A 15,797-nucleotide genomic window follows, 5' to 3' on the forward strand; every position below is an offset into this window, starting at 1 on the left:
AACCGTGTTTTCTTCACTTGTGCTATAAAATACAATTAGTTTTGTGTTACATAATACACTTCGTTAATTAATTGTCGTACAAATGCTTACATATTCAAAATGACCTACCACAAAGTTTGATTGCGATAAAAAATGACCACAGGAAGTTTACTTCTTCCTCTCTGCACATATTTTATATGTTATCTAATATGTTATCATATGTTATCATAGTCGATAACCCTATTCCTAATGGTGGCCTGTGTGACGAAACGAAACACAGTGGGAACCGACAACAGGCACGACACCATAACCATTTCTTAAAACAAAACGGTTTTTGTTTTGTGACTTAGCTTTACAGATAACAACACCAACATCGTATCTGACTTTTTCTGCCCGCCTGTCGAGCCATAGATAAGTATTACACAAACTCAAGTTAATAACAACGACGATTTTATCTAACTTGGAATCGAATTGTCGAAAGTCACCGATAAATGTCTATTTTATTTACCCAGTCTACAAACTTAGTCTTTGTTTCTCCACTTACCTTTAAATCGTAGAATAACTAGTGCTTCACATGAACATTTTCATTTTATTTCTTTACTGTAATAAAAGTTTCATCTTCCGAAAGGACCCCCCGCTCTCTCAGTTACATTTCTCATAATCATATCAAATTTATTCACCCTTAAACCGTCGAATCTTTATATCCAAAATTTTGGATTTGCCAAGCGATAATATTCCAATTTTATAGCAGTAGATCTGCACTTGTTTTTTTAATATTATTCAAAACAATTTGTTTGATTAATAGCCGAGGTTCAAGCGCCGAAAGCTGGCTAAGCATTAGAAACAAACAGACTAAAAATGTGTGACAATAATCATGGAAACTTAAGATGTTTTCTTCTAACTAGTTTTGCCAGCTTTCGGCGTGTAAGCTGCGACTTTCAAAGTATTATATTACATGTATAATTAACATTCCAAACAAGCTTTTGTCGCTAATCGCCCAAACCAACTGACGAATTCTGGTATTAAACGAAGTATCTCTTGAATAATAGAGATAGATCTGAAATGCTATGTTTATAAACTTCTAGTTTAGGATCTTAAATAAATAAATTGCAAATAATGTGGAAAAAAAACAAATGCAATTTACATAACTTTTAATATATTTTTGTTTAATTCATGCAGAACCTTTATAAGTAATTATACTTACTATTCAGTAAAACTATTAAGAGAAAACTTAGAAAATCAAACTATGACAAATGTATGCTAATAAAATTAGAATTGTGACTATCAACGGTGTAAAGCTTCAAAGCTTACATCTCATTTATAAAAGGAAACTGAATCAAAGGTTGGGTTTAGTTATTAGTTTTATTTTCCTGAATTCATCTTTTGAATCAGATGTACAGAAACACTTTGTTTCAAACATTTGAGTCATCACATTTTCTCATCTCTTGGGATTTGCTACTTTTGAATTATTTAAATTTGAAGGAGTCAGTCTTTGTGTATAGCATTTGGAAGGGCGTTTCTCCACGTGATAAGAAGTATTGCTCTGAATTACACAATCAAGACATACACGTGCATTCTGAAACAAGTCTTCTTAAAAATGCCTGTGATTGGTTATACTTGGAAGAGAACAAGATTATGACTACGCCTTACAAACAACAACAAAACACACATAATAATAAACTTTATGAGTTTATAAAAGTTTGTCTAAATGTTGTACAAAACGATTCAAAAATCTGAAAAGAAGAAACACCTTCCAAGATAGAATAACGCGTTGCGGAAACTTCAAGTGCTAAGCAATAGTGAAATTTTCAAAAGAAAAATTATAATTAATGAAAAAAATCAAATCGTTGATAGTTCACTACTAAAGCATGTCCGGAGATACTCAGAATCAATGATTTATTTGCATTACAAAACTCAATAACTTAAGGGGAAGATAAAGAATCTAATAATGGCCAGAATTTAAGAATTACGTAGCAGGGAGTTTTAGGAAACAACTCAATATCCATTTTTTCTTTCACAAACAATATTGTGTCCGGGAAACTAGGTCAAAAGTTCGCATTTTTTACTTCTGACTAAACTTTCTTATGAACGTAAAACAGCACATTAATAATAATCGTGGAAAATAACTGATAGTTGAGCCTTAACAATATGATAGGGATTTGTTTGTTTTTTATAAGCCTAAACTACACAACGGATTATCGATCTGTAATGTGACTAGTACGGGTATCGTAGCTCGGATTTTTGAGTTAACTTCGGACTTATCACTGAGTCACAAGAAAGGAGTATGTGTTAAGGAAGAGACATTCTTAAGGGACACTGAAATGAATCCCCAAGTGAATTTCAAATTAATCAACAGATATGAAAAATGACCGTGATTTACCATACACACTCGTGTACAAAGTGTTTCGGGATGGCTCAGTATATTTTGACAACATTATCTGAGCTTACCTGATTTATTTTTATTACCAACTGGTGTGAAATTTAAACACCGAATGTCACAAGCCTGCCCAAGAAACTGTGAATTTTGCTCTGAAAGTATTATACATATGAAAAGTGTTGATCGGTAGTGTTATCCCAAAGATCAGTGGATTTCTCTTCATACTAAAATATCATGCATTATTAAAAAACACAGACTGAGAAACAAGTACGTGTGGGCCACACAGCACTCATTTTAAACATGATGTTAAAACAAACATAAACAAACATAATGTTTAAGTAATGTTACACAGGTACATATTGTTAAGAAATAAAAAAGTACCGAAAAATAATGACATCCAGGAAATGACAACATAAGGCTAGTTCCATTAAAAAGTTCCATACGCCTCAAATTAAAACACTAAAATCATTTTTGGTAGATTGTTTGGGTAGAGTATTCATGATGAGTAAACTGGAACGGACGACAACTGTCATAAGTATAGAGGATGATGTTTCTAAGACGAAATACTTTTTTTTTTTAGTAAATGTAAAATTATTATTTGTTTACGTTCCTCTTACCGTCACACGTTCTGACTTTTGCCCTCCAACCAACTTTCTTAGAACGAGAAATGATGAGCAGACAGAAGTATGAGAATGAGCATGGCTATGTCTTCAAGCAGCATCAAGTTATATCTGTGTGACAAGTTAATTCATTCTAACGCATTGGTTATCTGTAGTGTAACGTACCTTACAATGTTGTGTGTGAAGTTTGTCATATCGATGTGTTCTATTTGTCGAAACCTGTATGAGTAGGTGCTTAGTGAGAGCTATGTATTTGACCAATGAATAAATTAACACAAGCTCTAATTACTTCATTTGACCATCAAACGAGACAGACACTATAATTCTATGTGTGTGTGTGTATATACTGTTAGAAAGATAGTGCCAAGATAAGCCAATCGTTTTCACATTGATTATTACATTAAATATATATACAATATTTGCGAGAAGGAACCAATAAATACATTCACGTGTTAATTACACAATTATTGGTAGTTAAACATTTTTAGGGAACAATAAGACGGTTATTAATTACTAGATAAATACAACACAAACAGACGACAATTTGCTTGTATGTCTATTAAACACACATTTGTATACGTTGTTTACACAGCTCTTGTTAGAAATAGTGTATCAGATAGAAAGTAATAAACAAAGGAGACAGATATTCTGGTGTTGATTACTTAACACACAAGAGAGAGTTTTACGTAACGTAATAACATATACGTTTGTTTTTTTATGTAGAACAAAAATACATGATAAATATAGAGACAGAAAGCGAGTACTTAACACTCCGTAAACATATACTCTTACGTAGAATAAAAACACACGATAGATATGGAAATACAAGGGGATTACATATAAGTCCGTAAACATATACTTACATAAAGAATAAAAATACATAATAGATATAGAAATAACAGGTGATTACATAACACTACTAACATACACACTTTTACTATGATGTTACAATAAAATACATGATAATGACACAAGGTGATCTCATACAACTCCATAGGTATATAGCGCCATACAAAAGTGTTAGGACAGGATAATATTTTGTCATTCTTTTCATCTTATAGGGATAATTCTTCCATATCATTACAGAATGTAAATTTCAACACTATGGTAAATTTTCACTGATCCCTGTTGACACCTGAATGAACCAGGATGAAAATATTTACCATTCTTTAGAATTCCCATATACTTGTACCAAGGGCATGTCATAACGGTTCTGCTTGAATTAACACACCGAGTAAATTTAGGGTCTGAAATAACTGTCATGGAACCCCTATACATGTAGAAATAAGCTAGTAAGGAGCTATATGGCAGGTACCGGTATACGCCAGAAGAAATCTAGCATTCCATAAATAAACATTGATAAAAACAGTGTTTAACACTATATATTACGTTTTATGATCATACCACAACCCAAAAAGCGTAAGTAATTTTTAGTAGAACAGAAAATTCGCTTAAACGCTTTACATGATGCTGGTTGCATGTTGTAGTCTGGAAATGCTATCCCCAAACACTATCAAGTATACCTTAGATCATGAGACTGAGAGAGGTAAGGTTGAAAACAGGAAAGAAAGGTGCAGGATACCTAGACTTTTTGATACTGGTGTTAAGTATCTTTGTTTATACAGCCTCAGAAACAGAAGGAAGACTGTCACTGATCTCAAGTATGATATAAACTACCCTGTACTAAATGATAAAAAAGTGTCCAGATCTACAGTGTCAAGAAGACTCAACGAGAATGGAATATTTGGTCGTGTAGTAATTAAAAAAAAAACACTTTACTTCAGGCTCTAAATATCGCCAAATATTTGTTTCAAAGCGTAGGTTGTTCGCCTGGCGGAAGAAAGGTGAAAGATACTTACCTCAATGCATAGAACCTACTTTCAAGTATTCGAAGATAACAGTGTGAGGGTTTGGGGTGTTTTTCTGCTAAGGTGACAGGAGGTATCTACAAAAGAGATGGAATAATTGACCAGCGCAATTACCATCTGATACTGATCCGTCATGATTTATCCAATTATTTGCGTATTATTAGTAAAGAATTCTACTACTAAGAAAATAACAACCCCAAAGAATCATCTAACATATGTAGAAATTATTCAGCTAAGAAAGAAATTGCTGGAATCATTGAAATGAAGCAACAAGCCCTGATCTCAACCCAACTAAGCAGATCTGGGATTTGATAGATCAAAAACTTGACAAATGAAAAGTCACAAATAAACGGTATGAGAGTGTATTAGAAACACCTGGAGTAAAATAACAAAGGACACTTTGATTAAATATGTTGCAACAATACCTGAAAGACTGTCTGTAGTTATTAAAGCAAAAGAAAGAAACAAAATATTAATCGTTTACTGAACTCAATCACTTCCACTGAGTTTCTGTTGTATTAAGTATAAAGATGAAGAAAATTTTGATATTTCACCCATGATTTACCTTCAACTGTTCTTTGAAAGTAGCCTAAAATTTAATTTTTAACTTTGTTCTAACAGTTTTGCACAGTACTGTATACTTTCATACAGAATAAAAATACATGATAAATATAGAAACTCAAGGTGATTACATAGAACTCTGTTGACATATACTTTCATATAGAATGGAAGTACATGATAAATATAGAGAAAAAAAGGTGATTACATAACACTGTGTAGACATATACACTTTTAATATGATAAACAATAAAATACATGAGAGATGCAAGATTATTAAATACAATTCCATAGTCGTATACTTTCATATAGAATAAAAATACGTGATAGATATAGCGATTCACAATTAGAAGGCGCATTGTTTATTTGCCAGACTAGCTGGGCTCTTTGTTATGCATCAACTGTACTGGCTGTTGTGGTTGGAAGGAATCTTTTCCTATTCACGACCCAGGGCTGTACAAGAAAGATTCTATACACTTCCATAAAGGACGAAGACGAGTAATTATGATATACCACATCAACATTCAGAAGAAAACGTTACAGTATAAGGTATATCAAAATCTAATTCACTGGCTAGTCCAACTAACATTTGAAGGGGAGAAAAAACCTTAAACTTATACTAGTTTGTAGAAGTGTCTGTATCATTCCTTGATAGTTCCCTGCTGGTACAGCGGCAGGTCTACGGATTTACAACGCTAAAATCAGGGGTTCGATTCCCCTTGGTGGACTCTATTTAAAGTCCAATGTGGCTTTGCTATAAATAAACACAAACCCTGAGAAAGCATCATCCTTCCCTAGTACAGTCCAACATAAGACCGAAATTACATGAATTTCTAGCTTTTGTCTTATGCAATATTTACTTATTTAAAAAGATAAAAACACGTTTACAACTTTTCGGCATGAACCTTTAAATTTTTTTAACTGAATAAGTATATCTAAATATATATTCTAAAGTAGTCACTACACCTATGAAGAGTTTCAGTAACAAGTTTTATTACATTAATTACATTGCTTCACATAAGCTTAATAACTAACATGCAATCATATCTCTTAATTTTGTAACTGTGACAGAGCCACGAGTAATGGAAAACTTACCGATCGTAGCACTGTCTGGTGCCCGGTTCAAGTTTGTTAACGTTGGCTTATCTGGTAAATATCCTTCAAATTTATCTGGGATTTGGTAAGTTGTTTTACTTAACATATAACTACAGGCGATAACTGACTTGATTATATTGTTTTGGAAGCGATAGATTCAGTTAAGCCTGTGGTTAAATTTAATAAAACTTTTGTGCATATACTATTATTATTCTATTTTCATTATTCAACCTAAGCGATAAATAATTGAACAAAATTAACTATTGTTGAGGAGAAGAAATAAACATATGTTGTATTAATAATTGAAGTTACTTTAGAACCAAAATTACAATGAAATTATTTAATCACACACAGTGATTGAATAAAGCTTACTGGCGAAGCCTTGCAGGCATAACAATAATGTGCTGACAATTTAATCTCGGAAAAGGTTTCAGAGTTTGGTGAGTTTTTCATTATATTAAAAGTACGTTGAAACTTTATACACAAATAAAGCCCAGTTGATAATATTGTAAAGCTAAAAAAAACTTCAGGTTATCATGTTGCAGTGTGGACTCATTTTGTTTGTTTTGTTTTTTGAATTTTGTGCAAAGCTACACGAGGGCTATCTGCGCTAGCCGTCCCTAATTTAGCAGTGTAAGACTAGAGGGAAGGTAGCTAGTCATCACCACCCACAGCCAACTCTTAGGCTACTCTTTTACCAACGAATAGTGGGATTGATCGTCATATTATAACGCCCCCACGGCGGAAAGGGCGAGCATGTTTGGTGTGATGGGGATTCAAACCCACGACTCTAGAATTACGAGTCGAACGTCTTAACCCACCTGGCTATGCCGGGCATGTGGACTTATTTACTACAATAATACGTTTTCTATGTTCTTTACCTAAAAATAAACTTAGAAGAATGCACTATGCTTCATCTTAGTGTGGTAGTTAGGTGTAGTTGTCTCCAATTTATTACGTAGGGATGAAGTCCGTTACACTATAGCATAAATGAATATTTGTTATTAATATGTTTTATTGAATAAAATATTCATGATATATATATATATATATATATAAGTTTGACTCCTATCTACATGATAAAAATAAAAAGGTCTTGGTTTTAATTCAAAGTTCATATGAATCTTTAGTTATTAATTCATTATGCTCTTCATTTCCACTGCAGGTAATCTTTAAAGCGTCATGAAGTTGTGATGCAGTTCAGACACAGGATCTGAAATAGCCAGAACAGGGTTTACGATTTCTTCTATTGGATTGGTCAAAAAGTATGAATATTCACAAGAAACAGATAAAGATTCTTAAGTTAATTTCGTAACTGGAGTGGAGATAATGTGGAAAAGGTATGATAAAGATATTAAGTTAAAAACAGAAGGTCATGTTAGTTAGTCATTAAATTTACTATACCCCACATTCATTTTGCCTGTATCTTTTCACTGAAATTCATCATATCTCCGCCCCTCTTCACTTAGATATTTCGGGAGAACATGTCCCCAAAAACTCATAGTTTCTGTCTGCTTCTGACAGGAAGTTTAAACAACAGACATAAATTCTAGAGAATACAATTATTTTAATACAAGTTTTAAAAGTGTTTATCTAATGATTGATGCATAAGGTGACTTCTCAGTGACTTTGAGGAGATAATCATCATTTGGCTCTGTAGCATTCCCAATTTTACATATTTGACTTATATAGCAACTGTAAGTTTTATTATATATTGATTCAAACCATGAATTAAGCTACTTTTCGCAGCTTTCGCATCTTTCATTGTAAAATCTGCATATCTAGCCAAGCAAAGACACTTTACAACTTCTTCCTACAACACTGAAATTATCAGTAAAAACTTCTAAGTGAAAATAAAGAAGTGTATACAACAACATGTCAAACACATTGTATCTGTTACATCCACTGTCGATGAGGCCTTTCGAGATATAACGAATATATTAGCGGTTAAGACTATTTATATTAATAAAGTACTTGACATTATGGTGTAAATTATATTATGTTGATGAAGTGTAATTTTCATCAATTGTATTTATATCACAGCACATCAGAATCAAGGAAAAAATTAATTAGCACTACATTATTTATTTAATTTAAAAGCACAAGATTTCATTAAGTATTATTTTCGTAAATTAACTAGGGGATCAGCAAACTAGCCTTTTTCAGAAATGAAGAGGTTTTCTTTTATTTGTTCTTGAATTTCGCGCAAAGTTCACGAGGGGGCTGTCTGCGCTAATTTAGCAGTGTAAGACTAGAGGGAAAATAGCTAGTCATCACCACCCACAGCCAACTCTTGGGCTACTCTTTTACCAACGAATAGTGGGATTGACCGTAAAGTTATAACGCCCCCACGGCTGAAAGGGTGAGCATGTTTGGTGCGATGGGGATTCGAACCTGTAACCGTCAGATTAGGAATCGAACGCCTTAATCCACCTGGCCATGCTGGGCCAAATGTAGAGAGACAAAAACAACTGTTTAGCACAATAGTGTTTGTACAAAATAATGTAGGATACTACAAAAGTTGCAATCGCTCTGGTAGATATATTGGGTAAACAAGATATAATTAAACATGGTGAAATATTCAAACTTTACCAGCATATATTACTATAACATTAAACTACACTAAATATTTAAACAACATAAAACTTAATGAAGAGGTTCATATCTAAATTTTTGCACAAAACTAATTTTCAAGAAGTTTGCTCAACAAAACTATTCTACAGGCTAAAATAATAGCCATGTGAAAATATGGCCACATAAATTTGAACTACCTAAACTTGTTCGTATGTTTTTAAGTATGTATGAAATTATCTGTACAGTAAAAGATAATCACATAACTGAAAGTTTAACACACTTACAATAATAGATCGATTATGTGATAGGTGATACTGCTCTAGGAGCTACTTCCTCCAACACTGACTGTGCTCCATCTGGTGACCATTATTATGCGATACACATCACAGTTTCCATTTTTAGAGGACGGTGAAGTAGATTTTAACTTTAGATCCCCAAAGTTCGTGGTCATCAGCTTCCAAGGCCAGGTTTCAGAAAACGAAAGGTAAAAAAAAAATCTACTGAGGTCGTATCAATAATATTTACACATATATCGTTGAATGGGATTGCTCTATTTTTGCAGTTCTCTCATCCATCTTTCTTGAGAAAACAGCAAATGATTTTGACAAGTGTTCACGTTACAATCGTGCTATATTAGCACTTCGTTTTCCCTTCTTATGTACATCCATTTTATCCAGGTTGATGTTATTGTTATCAAGAATTGACTTGTATTAGATTTAAACATAACACAGAGCTGTTTATTAATGGTAATTCATGACATATTGATTTAGAAATAGGTTTCATTTCTTAATGGTAGCATACTACTTTCTACCGCCGCCTCTTTTGATTTATTCGTTCTCTATCACATTGTGCAGTCTTTTTCTTTTGTTTCATTGTAGTCTTTTTTGAAACCTACACTGAACACGGTTGCCCCCTTTTTTTATCTGACTTTGTACTTTTTTCTTATATATTACATTACAAAGTTTCATAACCAAATGGGATTTTATGGTCTTCAAAACAGCTACCTTTAGAAAGACGGCTGCTATACCCGCTTACTAAATTCATTTTATAATGATTTAGAGTATTCTAGTTCCCTAATTACTAAGAGACTGACTAGAGACCAGTTGCTTTCTCTCACTCTTTCAACTTAAACCGATGTTTAATTTTACATCTAACTTCATAACACTCCGAGAGTTTCTGGATCCTCCTCAACTTTAAATCGTTTGTTATTTATGTTTCAGCGCAAAACTACACAATGAGCTAGCTACGCTTTGTACACTACAGGGAACTGAGCCCCAACGTGTACCATTAAAATTCCGTAAACTGGCTTACCGGAGGACAAACTCAAATCCTTGTTTGGTGTCTTATTGATGATACCAGCACATATGCCAAGGTTCATCTAAATATAGTTAAAGCATAATAAACACATCTAACGAATTTCATCCATTTCAGTTATCCAATCATAACATAATTTACTTTTTTTCTCTATATATAACTCCTTTATTCTCTAAAATATGCTCTATAATTACAACGAATTTTAAAGCTGCTTAGTTTTTATCAGTCATTTGTATTAGTGTGCTTGGCTCAAAACAAGTTCTTTGAAACATTTAGGTTTTACTAAAATAGATAAATGCGAGCTTGATGAACCCTTGTTCTTGAGCCAATGAAGTTCTTCATTAAAAATTAACAAGAACAAAATATGAACGTAAAAAGTCATTAGGGGAACGTACTTTTAAGCTTTTGAGCTATAAAAAATGTATGTTTCTGGCGTTACATGTTACGCAAGTAAACAAAGCGCCAGAAACGTATATGTATATATGTACGAAGTTAAAATGCACAGTTTCTATCCCTAAGATTTCAGGGTATGGTCTAGATCTAACAAGTTCAATTAACTCCATACAAAACATTATGCTGTCAACGCTTCAGATGGGTTTGCAAGGCGTTCAAGCCAAATGGTTCTGGCTATCAGAGCTCTCGGAAATTGATTACGTCAAAGAGGCCCTTGAAAGGTTTTCGCGTCAAATAATAACGGGCTTTGCTGGTTTGATAACAATGCTACCATTTCATAATACTCGAGTAAAAGACTGGGCGGTAATGAGGTGCAAAATTTCATGTTTTTTAGGACCTCATATTCAATTTGTGCACGTCCGTTAAATGATTTTCTACAGTTGAGTGAAATGTCACCATTTTCCTGTATAGTTTGTTAATATGTTTATAATTTGTTTAATAAAACATTTCGTAACAAAAATACGAAGAAATACCCTCAGACAAACTGTCAAGATGAAATTTGTTTTAATAAGTAGATATATATATATATATGTATAAAATATTGTTACCTTTACATAAGTTATATATGTGATAAGTTATAATTGTGCGCTTTTATAGAAGATCTTAAACAGTTCTTATTCAATTAACTTTTTTCTACATTTTCAAACAACTACTAGAAAACGCTCTAACCAACCACTTATCTAATTCTCAATCAACTGCTATAAGTTAAACCAATTGTTGACTTAATTTTAAGCAATAGCTGCTCTAAATTTAAACTTATAGTTAAACAATAATTTTAACCACTGTTGAACAAAGCTTTAAACAACTACTGACTTAATTTGGAACTAATTATTAACACAAATTTTAATCAGCTATCGGTTGAAATTTAATTAATAATTAAATTCGGTCCAAATACATTTTAAACTAAATACTTACGTGGCGAAATGTAGTACAAAATATTCCAAAACAGATACAGACCGTAGGACCCTCCAATAAAATAAATACTGACTTACGTCAGAACTTAATGTTGAACTAAGCTGTAGCTTAACCTTAACTAAGTTTTACATACGACTAACCTGATAACTAAACAACTACTTAGATTTTAACAAAACATCAAATCATACTTCAGAGGATATTACGTAATAATGACACTGGTAACTGTGACTCGAGATCTGATAACAATGGCTGATAACAAATGTACCACTAATAAAGCAAAGTAAGAAAAATAATCACGTCTAGCAAAAACAGAAAAATATTTTTTTTCCCCTTTAGAAAATAAAACAAATAATTGCCACATTTGATTGATTTTGTAATTTGAACCGGTAATCTTTTTCAAGATATATTTTAGAAAACTGCTAAGGTGAATTTTAACTATCTTCTAATTTATTAACCAACCACTGACTTAAATTTTGCCATTTTGCCCAAAGTTCTGATCGGTTATTAATCTATGTTTCAATTCTTTGTTGAGTTATATCGTAGCCGCCTAGCATTAAACTTTTCACTAAATACAAGTCTACATTTTGATAAAGTTTTCATATTTTGTAGTGTTCTTTACGCAATATTTTTGTATAAGCAAAATCATTAATAATAACAAATTTATTAACTATTGAAATATATGTTGGGAGGTTTGGGGTGAGAGAATAAAATCTTAAAGATTTGTTTAAACGCTTACTTTTACAATGAACACATCTGTAAACACAAAATATGCCACAGGTTCGAACTTGAATTTATATCTACTAGAGAGTGATCGTTTGTTTTAAGAGTAACTTAAGCTTTAATGCATAGAGAATAGTGTTATATATATTTTTGTTATTACATTCATAAAATGATGTTAAACATTACGCACCAGCAGATTAAGTGAATAAAAAAGAAAACTTCTTTATACGACATAACGTTCTCTTTGATGGTGTCCATCTTAACAATAAAATCCAAAGATATTCTGGGAATTCGAAGAAGTCACTCTAGCTAGCAAAGCTTCGATTACAATAAACAAATACAAAGAAAAAAACACTCTTGTAGACAGGAAATAATTGTAATGATTGTTTTCTTTGAACACCGGTTAAGAATATAAGAACATTATTATACTACATGTCATTCGCCAGAGGGGGTGACCTATCATTTCATTTTAAACCATAACTTTTGCCAAGAACTACCTCGTGCTAAAGGCAAGCTACGACGTGTTTCCAGCAAAACAACAGACTCTTTTCTCAGAAACAAGGGACGACTGTGCACGTGGAGGTTGAGTCATTATTACTGTTGCGAGAAAAAACAGAAAGACAAGAACGCTAATCGCTAGAATTATTGATGACACGTAGAATTACGGACCGTAAAGAGTCAAGGTGTATTACATAAACATTTTAAATATTAGAATGTATACATTAATTATCAAGTTTGAAAATTAATTTAAAATGAAATGCTAAATGTATAATATGATCATAATTTATAATATGTTGAAAGCCTCACGTTAGGTTGAAAAGGGATATAACAACCTTATTAAACATTTTTTCTCTGTTGTTTATTATTTATTTAAGTATTTCCAACCCTAACTGAAATATCTTCGATATGGCGGGCTACACATATTTCGACGTATTTAGTTTGACAGTCTCGATCTACTAAGCACTATATTTGCAAACAAACAAACTTTTACTGTAAATAAAATGGATCACTCTTAAATGTAAATCATATTTTCAAAGTATTGCGCTTTCTATTATAATTAATTAGGCTTTAAAATTTAGTTAAGCATAGTCTAATAATTAGCGTCGAAAGTTCCATATTTCTGGACGATCTGTACTGTTTTACGTTATAAAAGTGAGAGTTAATCTCATTGTACAGACTGACGAATTTTTTGTTGAAGAAGGCGTTGCTGATTGGTAAGTAATTCAAAATTAGTGATGGCTATCTGATCTGACCGTTCCGTCCATTTGCACATTTCCGTCCAACTGCTGTTCTAATTAAAAAAACGCTTTGTCTAATCTGCACTTGTCTTTTAACCAGTAGTTGAAATTATTATCTATATGGTATATTAGACTTTATTACATTATTAGTTACAAACTAAGAACGTAATAAAGGTGAACTTTATTAACTAATAATAGGAAAAACAATTTGCACATATTATCAACGAGCATTAATTAAAATTAACGGTTTAATTTATTAAGTTAACATAGCCCAACACCAGCTGTGACAGAATGGGACTGGATTTATTTGAATTGTGTCTCAGTCGACAATAATTCAGCTAATAAAAACTATATTGTACAAAATTCAAATGGCCTTTACTCAAATACAGATAAAAATACATTTTTATTTAGTTCATTATCATGATCACTAGATGTCACTTACCATGTTATTTTTTATTTCGAAAATGTATGTACATATAAAATAGATAGCACAACAAAGGTTTATTGTGGTGTTACATTAAGGCCCTGCTCGAATCTGTGTCAGCACCATATTGTTACCCAACTTTATTAGATGTCTTGAGAGAAAGAAAAGAAATCAAAATTCTTTCGAAGAAATGTGTTTCACAGTCTATTATTGATTGAAATTGACAAACACGACAATAAGCTTTAAAAATGAGCCAAATAGACATTTTTTTCAAAATTCACGAATAAGAATTGTAACTATTGTACAAATAAATAAAGCCTTAACCACATAAGCGAAGATGTTTATCAGATTCCTTTTATACCGGGTTCAAATCCCGGTCGCACCAAACGTGCTCGTCCTTTCAGCCGTAGGGGCGTTATGATTGTCCGATCATTCCCACCATTCGTTGGTTAAAAAGTAGCCCAAGAGTTGGCGGTGGGTGGTAATGACTAGCTGCCTTCCCTCTAGTCTTACACTGCTAAATTACGGATGGCTAGCGAAGATAGCTCTCTAGTAGCTTTGCTCGAAATTCAAAAACCAAACAAACTAACCTTTCTATGCTCACATTTTCTGTCTTAACTGCGGGTATATAAATATTTATTCTATTTTTATACAGAAACGAGCGATCAAATTATGATAAACATCATGAACTAATTGGATGTATTTTACTTGTTATTGTTATTTTAATACCCTAATCTCTTGAACCTTTACTTCTGCTAACACAATTCTAGGAACGACTTCTAAAAAGTAATGTTTGTACACAATGAGAGTAGAAAGATACCTTCAAAATCTATAACCCAACAGGTAATAAAAACAACATTAAAATATTGTATCAACCTAATCAAGCATCGACAAGGCTTAATAAAGATGAATAAAAACTTCCAAACTATGTGAATATCCCATGCATTTAAAAGGATACATAGTCATACCCCATGTAGCAGTTTCGATGTGACTTCTTGTAATATACAATATTACAAACGTCAAACAAAGTAATTTGATGTTCTGCTACGAACTAAGAGATGCTATCGTAATGAACACTGTCGCCAGGATATGTATCACTATAATTAAAGCAGCCTACTTTAGGAAGGTAGCTAGCTATTGGTGAAAAAGCATTTTGAAACTATTGCAAGATACAAAGTTTGTTCGAAACAAGATCCTATTGAACTATGCGGCTAGTTTTGTTTAGTTCTTACTGAACCAACGGAGTGCATGTGTTTAACTTTCGCTGTTTGCACGTGCAAGAAGAAAGTTTCTTAAAACAAATGCAAGGAACTGTTTTTATCAACTTCAATGGGAAAAAAAAAATACTGTTATGCAGGATTTACATTTTATAACTGTAGATTAAAAGTCAATGTTTTGTTTGTTTTGAATTTCGCGCAAAGCTACACGAGAGCTATCTACGCTAGTCATCCCTAATTTAGCAGTGAAAGACTAGTCAATTTAAATGGTAGATTTGTTTGTTGTTAAGTGCAAAGGGTTATCTACCGCGTACCAATCACGAGTGTCAAAACCCACCTTTTAGCGGTATAAGTTCTTAGAGCTTCTGGGGACAAGTGAAAAGGTTATGTACTCTGAGGGTGAAAGAAGCAAAATATTTACAAGAACAATTCTAAAATCGACATT

At 32.5% G+C, this 15,797-nt stretch overlaps 2 long non-coding RNA genes across 2 annotated transcripts in view; both read right to left on the reverse strand.

Annotated features, from left to right (window-relative positions):
- The window catches only part of LOC143225574 (uncharacterized), a 45,402-nt gene extending 33,492 nt beyond the window's left edge, over positions 1-11,910 (reverse strand). The window contains exon 1 of the long non-coding RNA XR_013013930.1: positions 9,356-11,910. This is a non-coding gene — a long non-coding RNA (uncharacterized LOC143225574). The remainder of the gene's footprint in view (positions 1-9,355) is intronic.
- Positions 1-15,797, reverse strand: part of LOC143225575 (uncharacterized) — an 83,282-nt gene that overhangs the window by 48,574 nt on the left and 18,911 nt on the right. The gene's annotated exons all lie outside the window — the stretch shown is intronic.

Source organism: Tachypleus tridentatus, chromosome 9, assembly GCF_004210375.1.
Source record: "Tachypleus tridentatus isolate NWPU-2018 chromosome 9, ASM421037v1, whole genome shotgun sequence".
Taxonomy (NCBI): domain Eukaryota; kingdom Metazoa; phylum Arthropoda; class Merostomata; order Xiphosura; family Limulidae; genus Tachypleus; species Tachypleus tridentatus.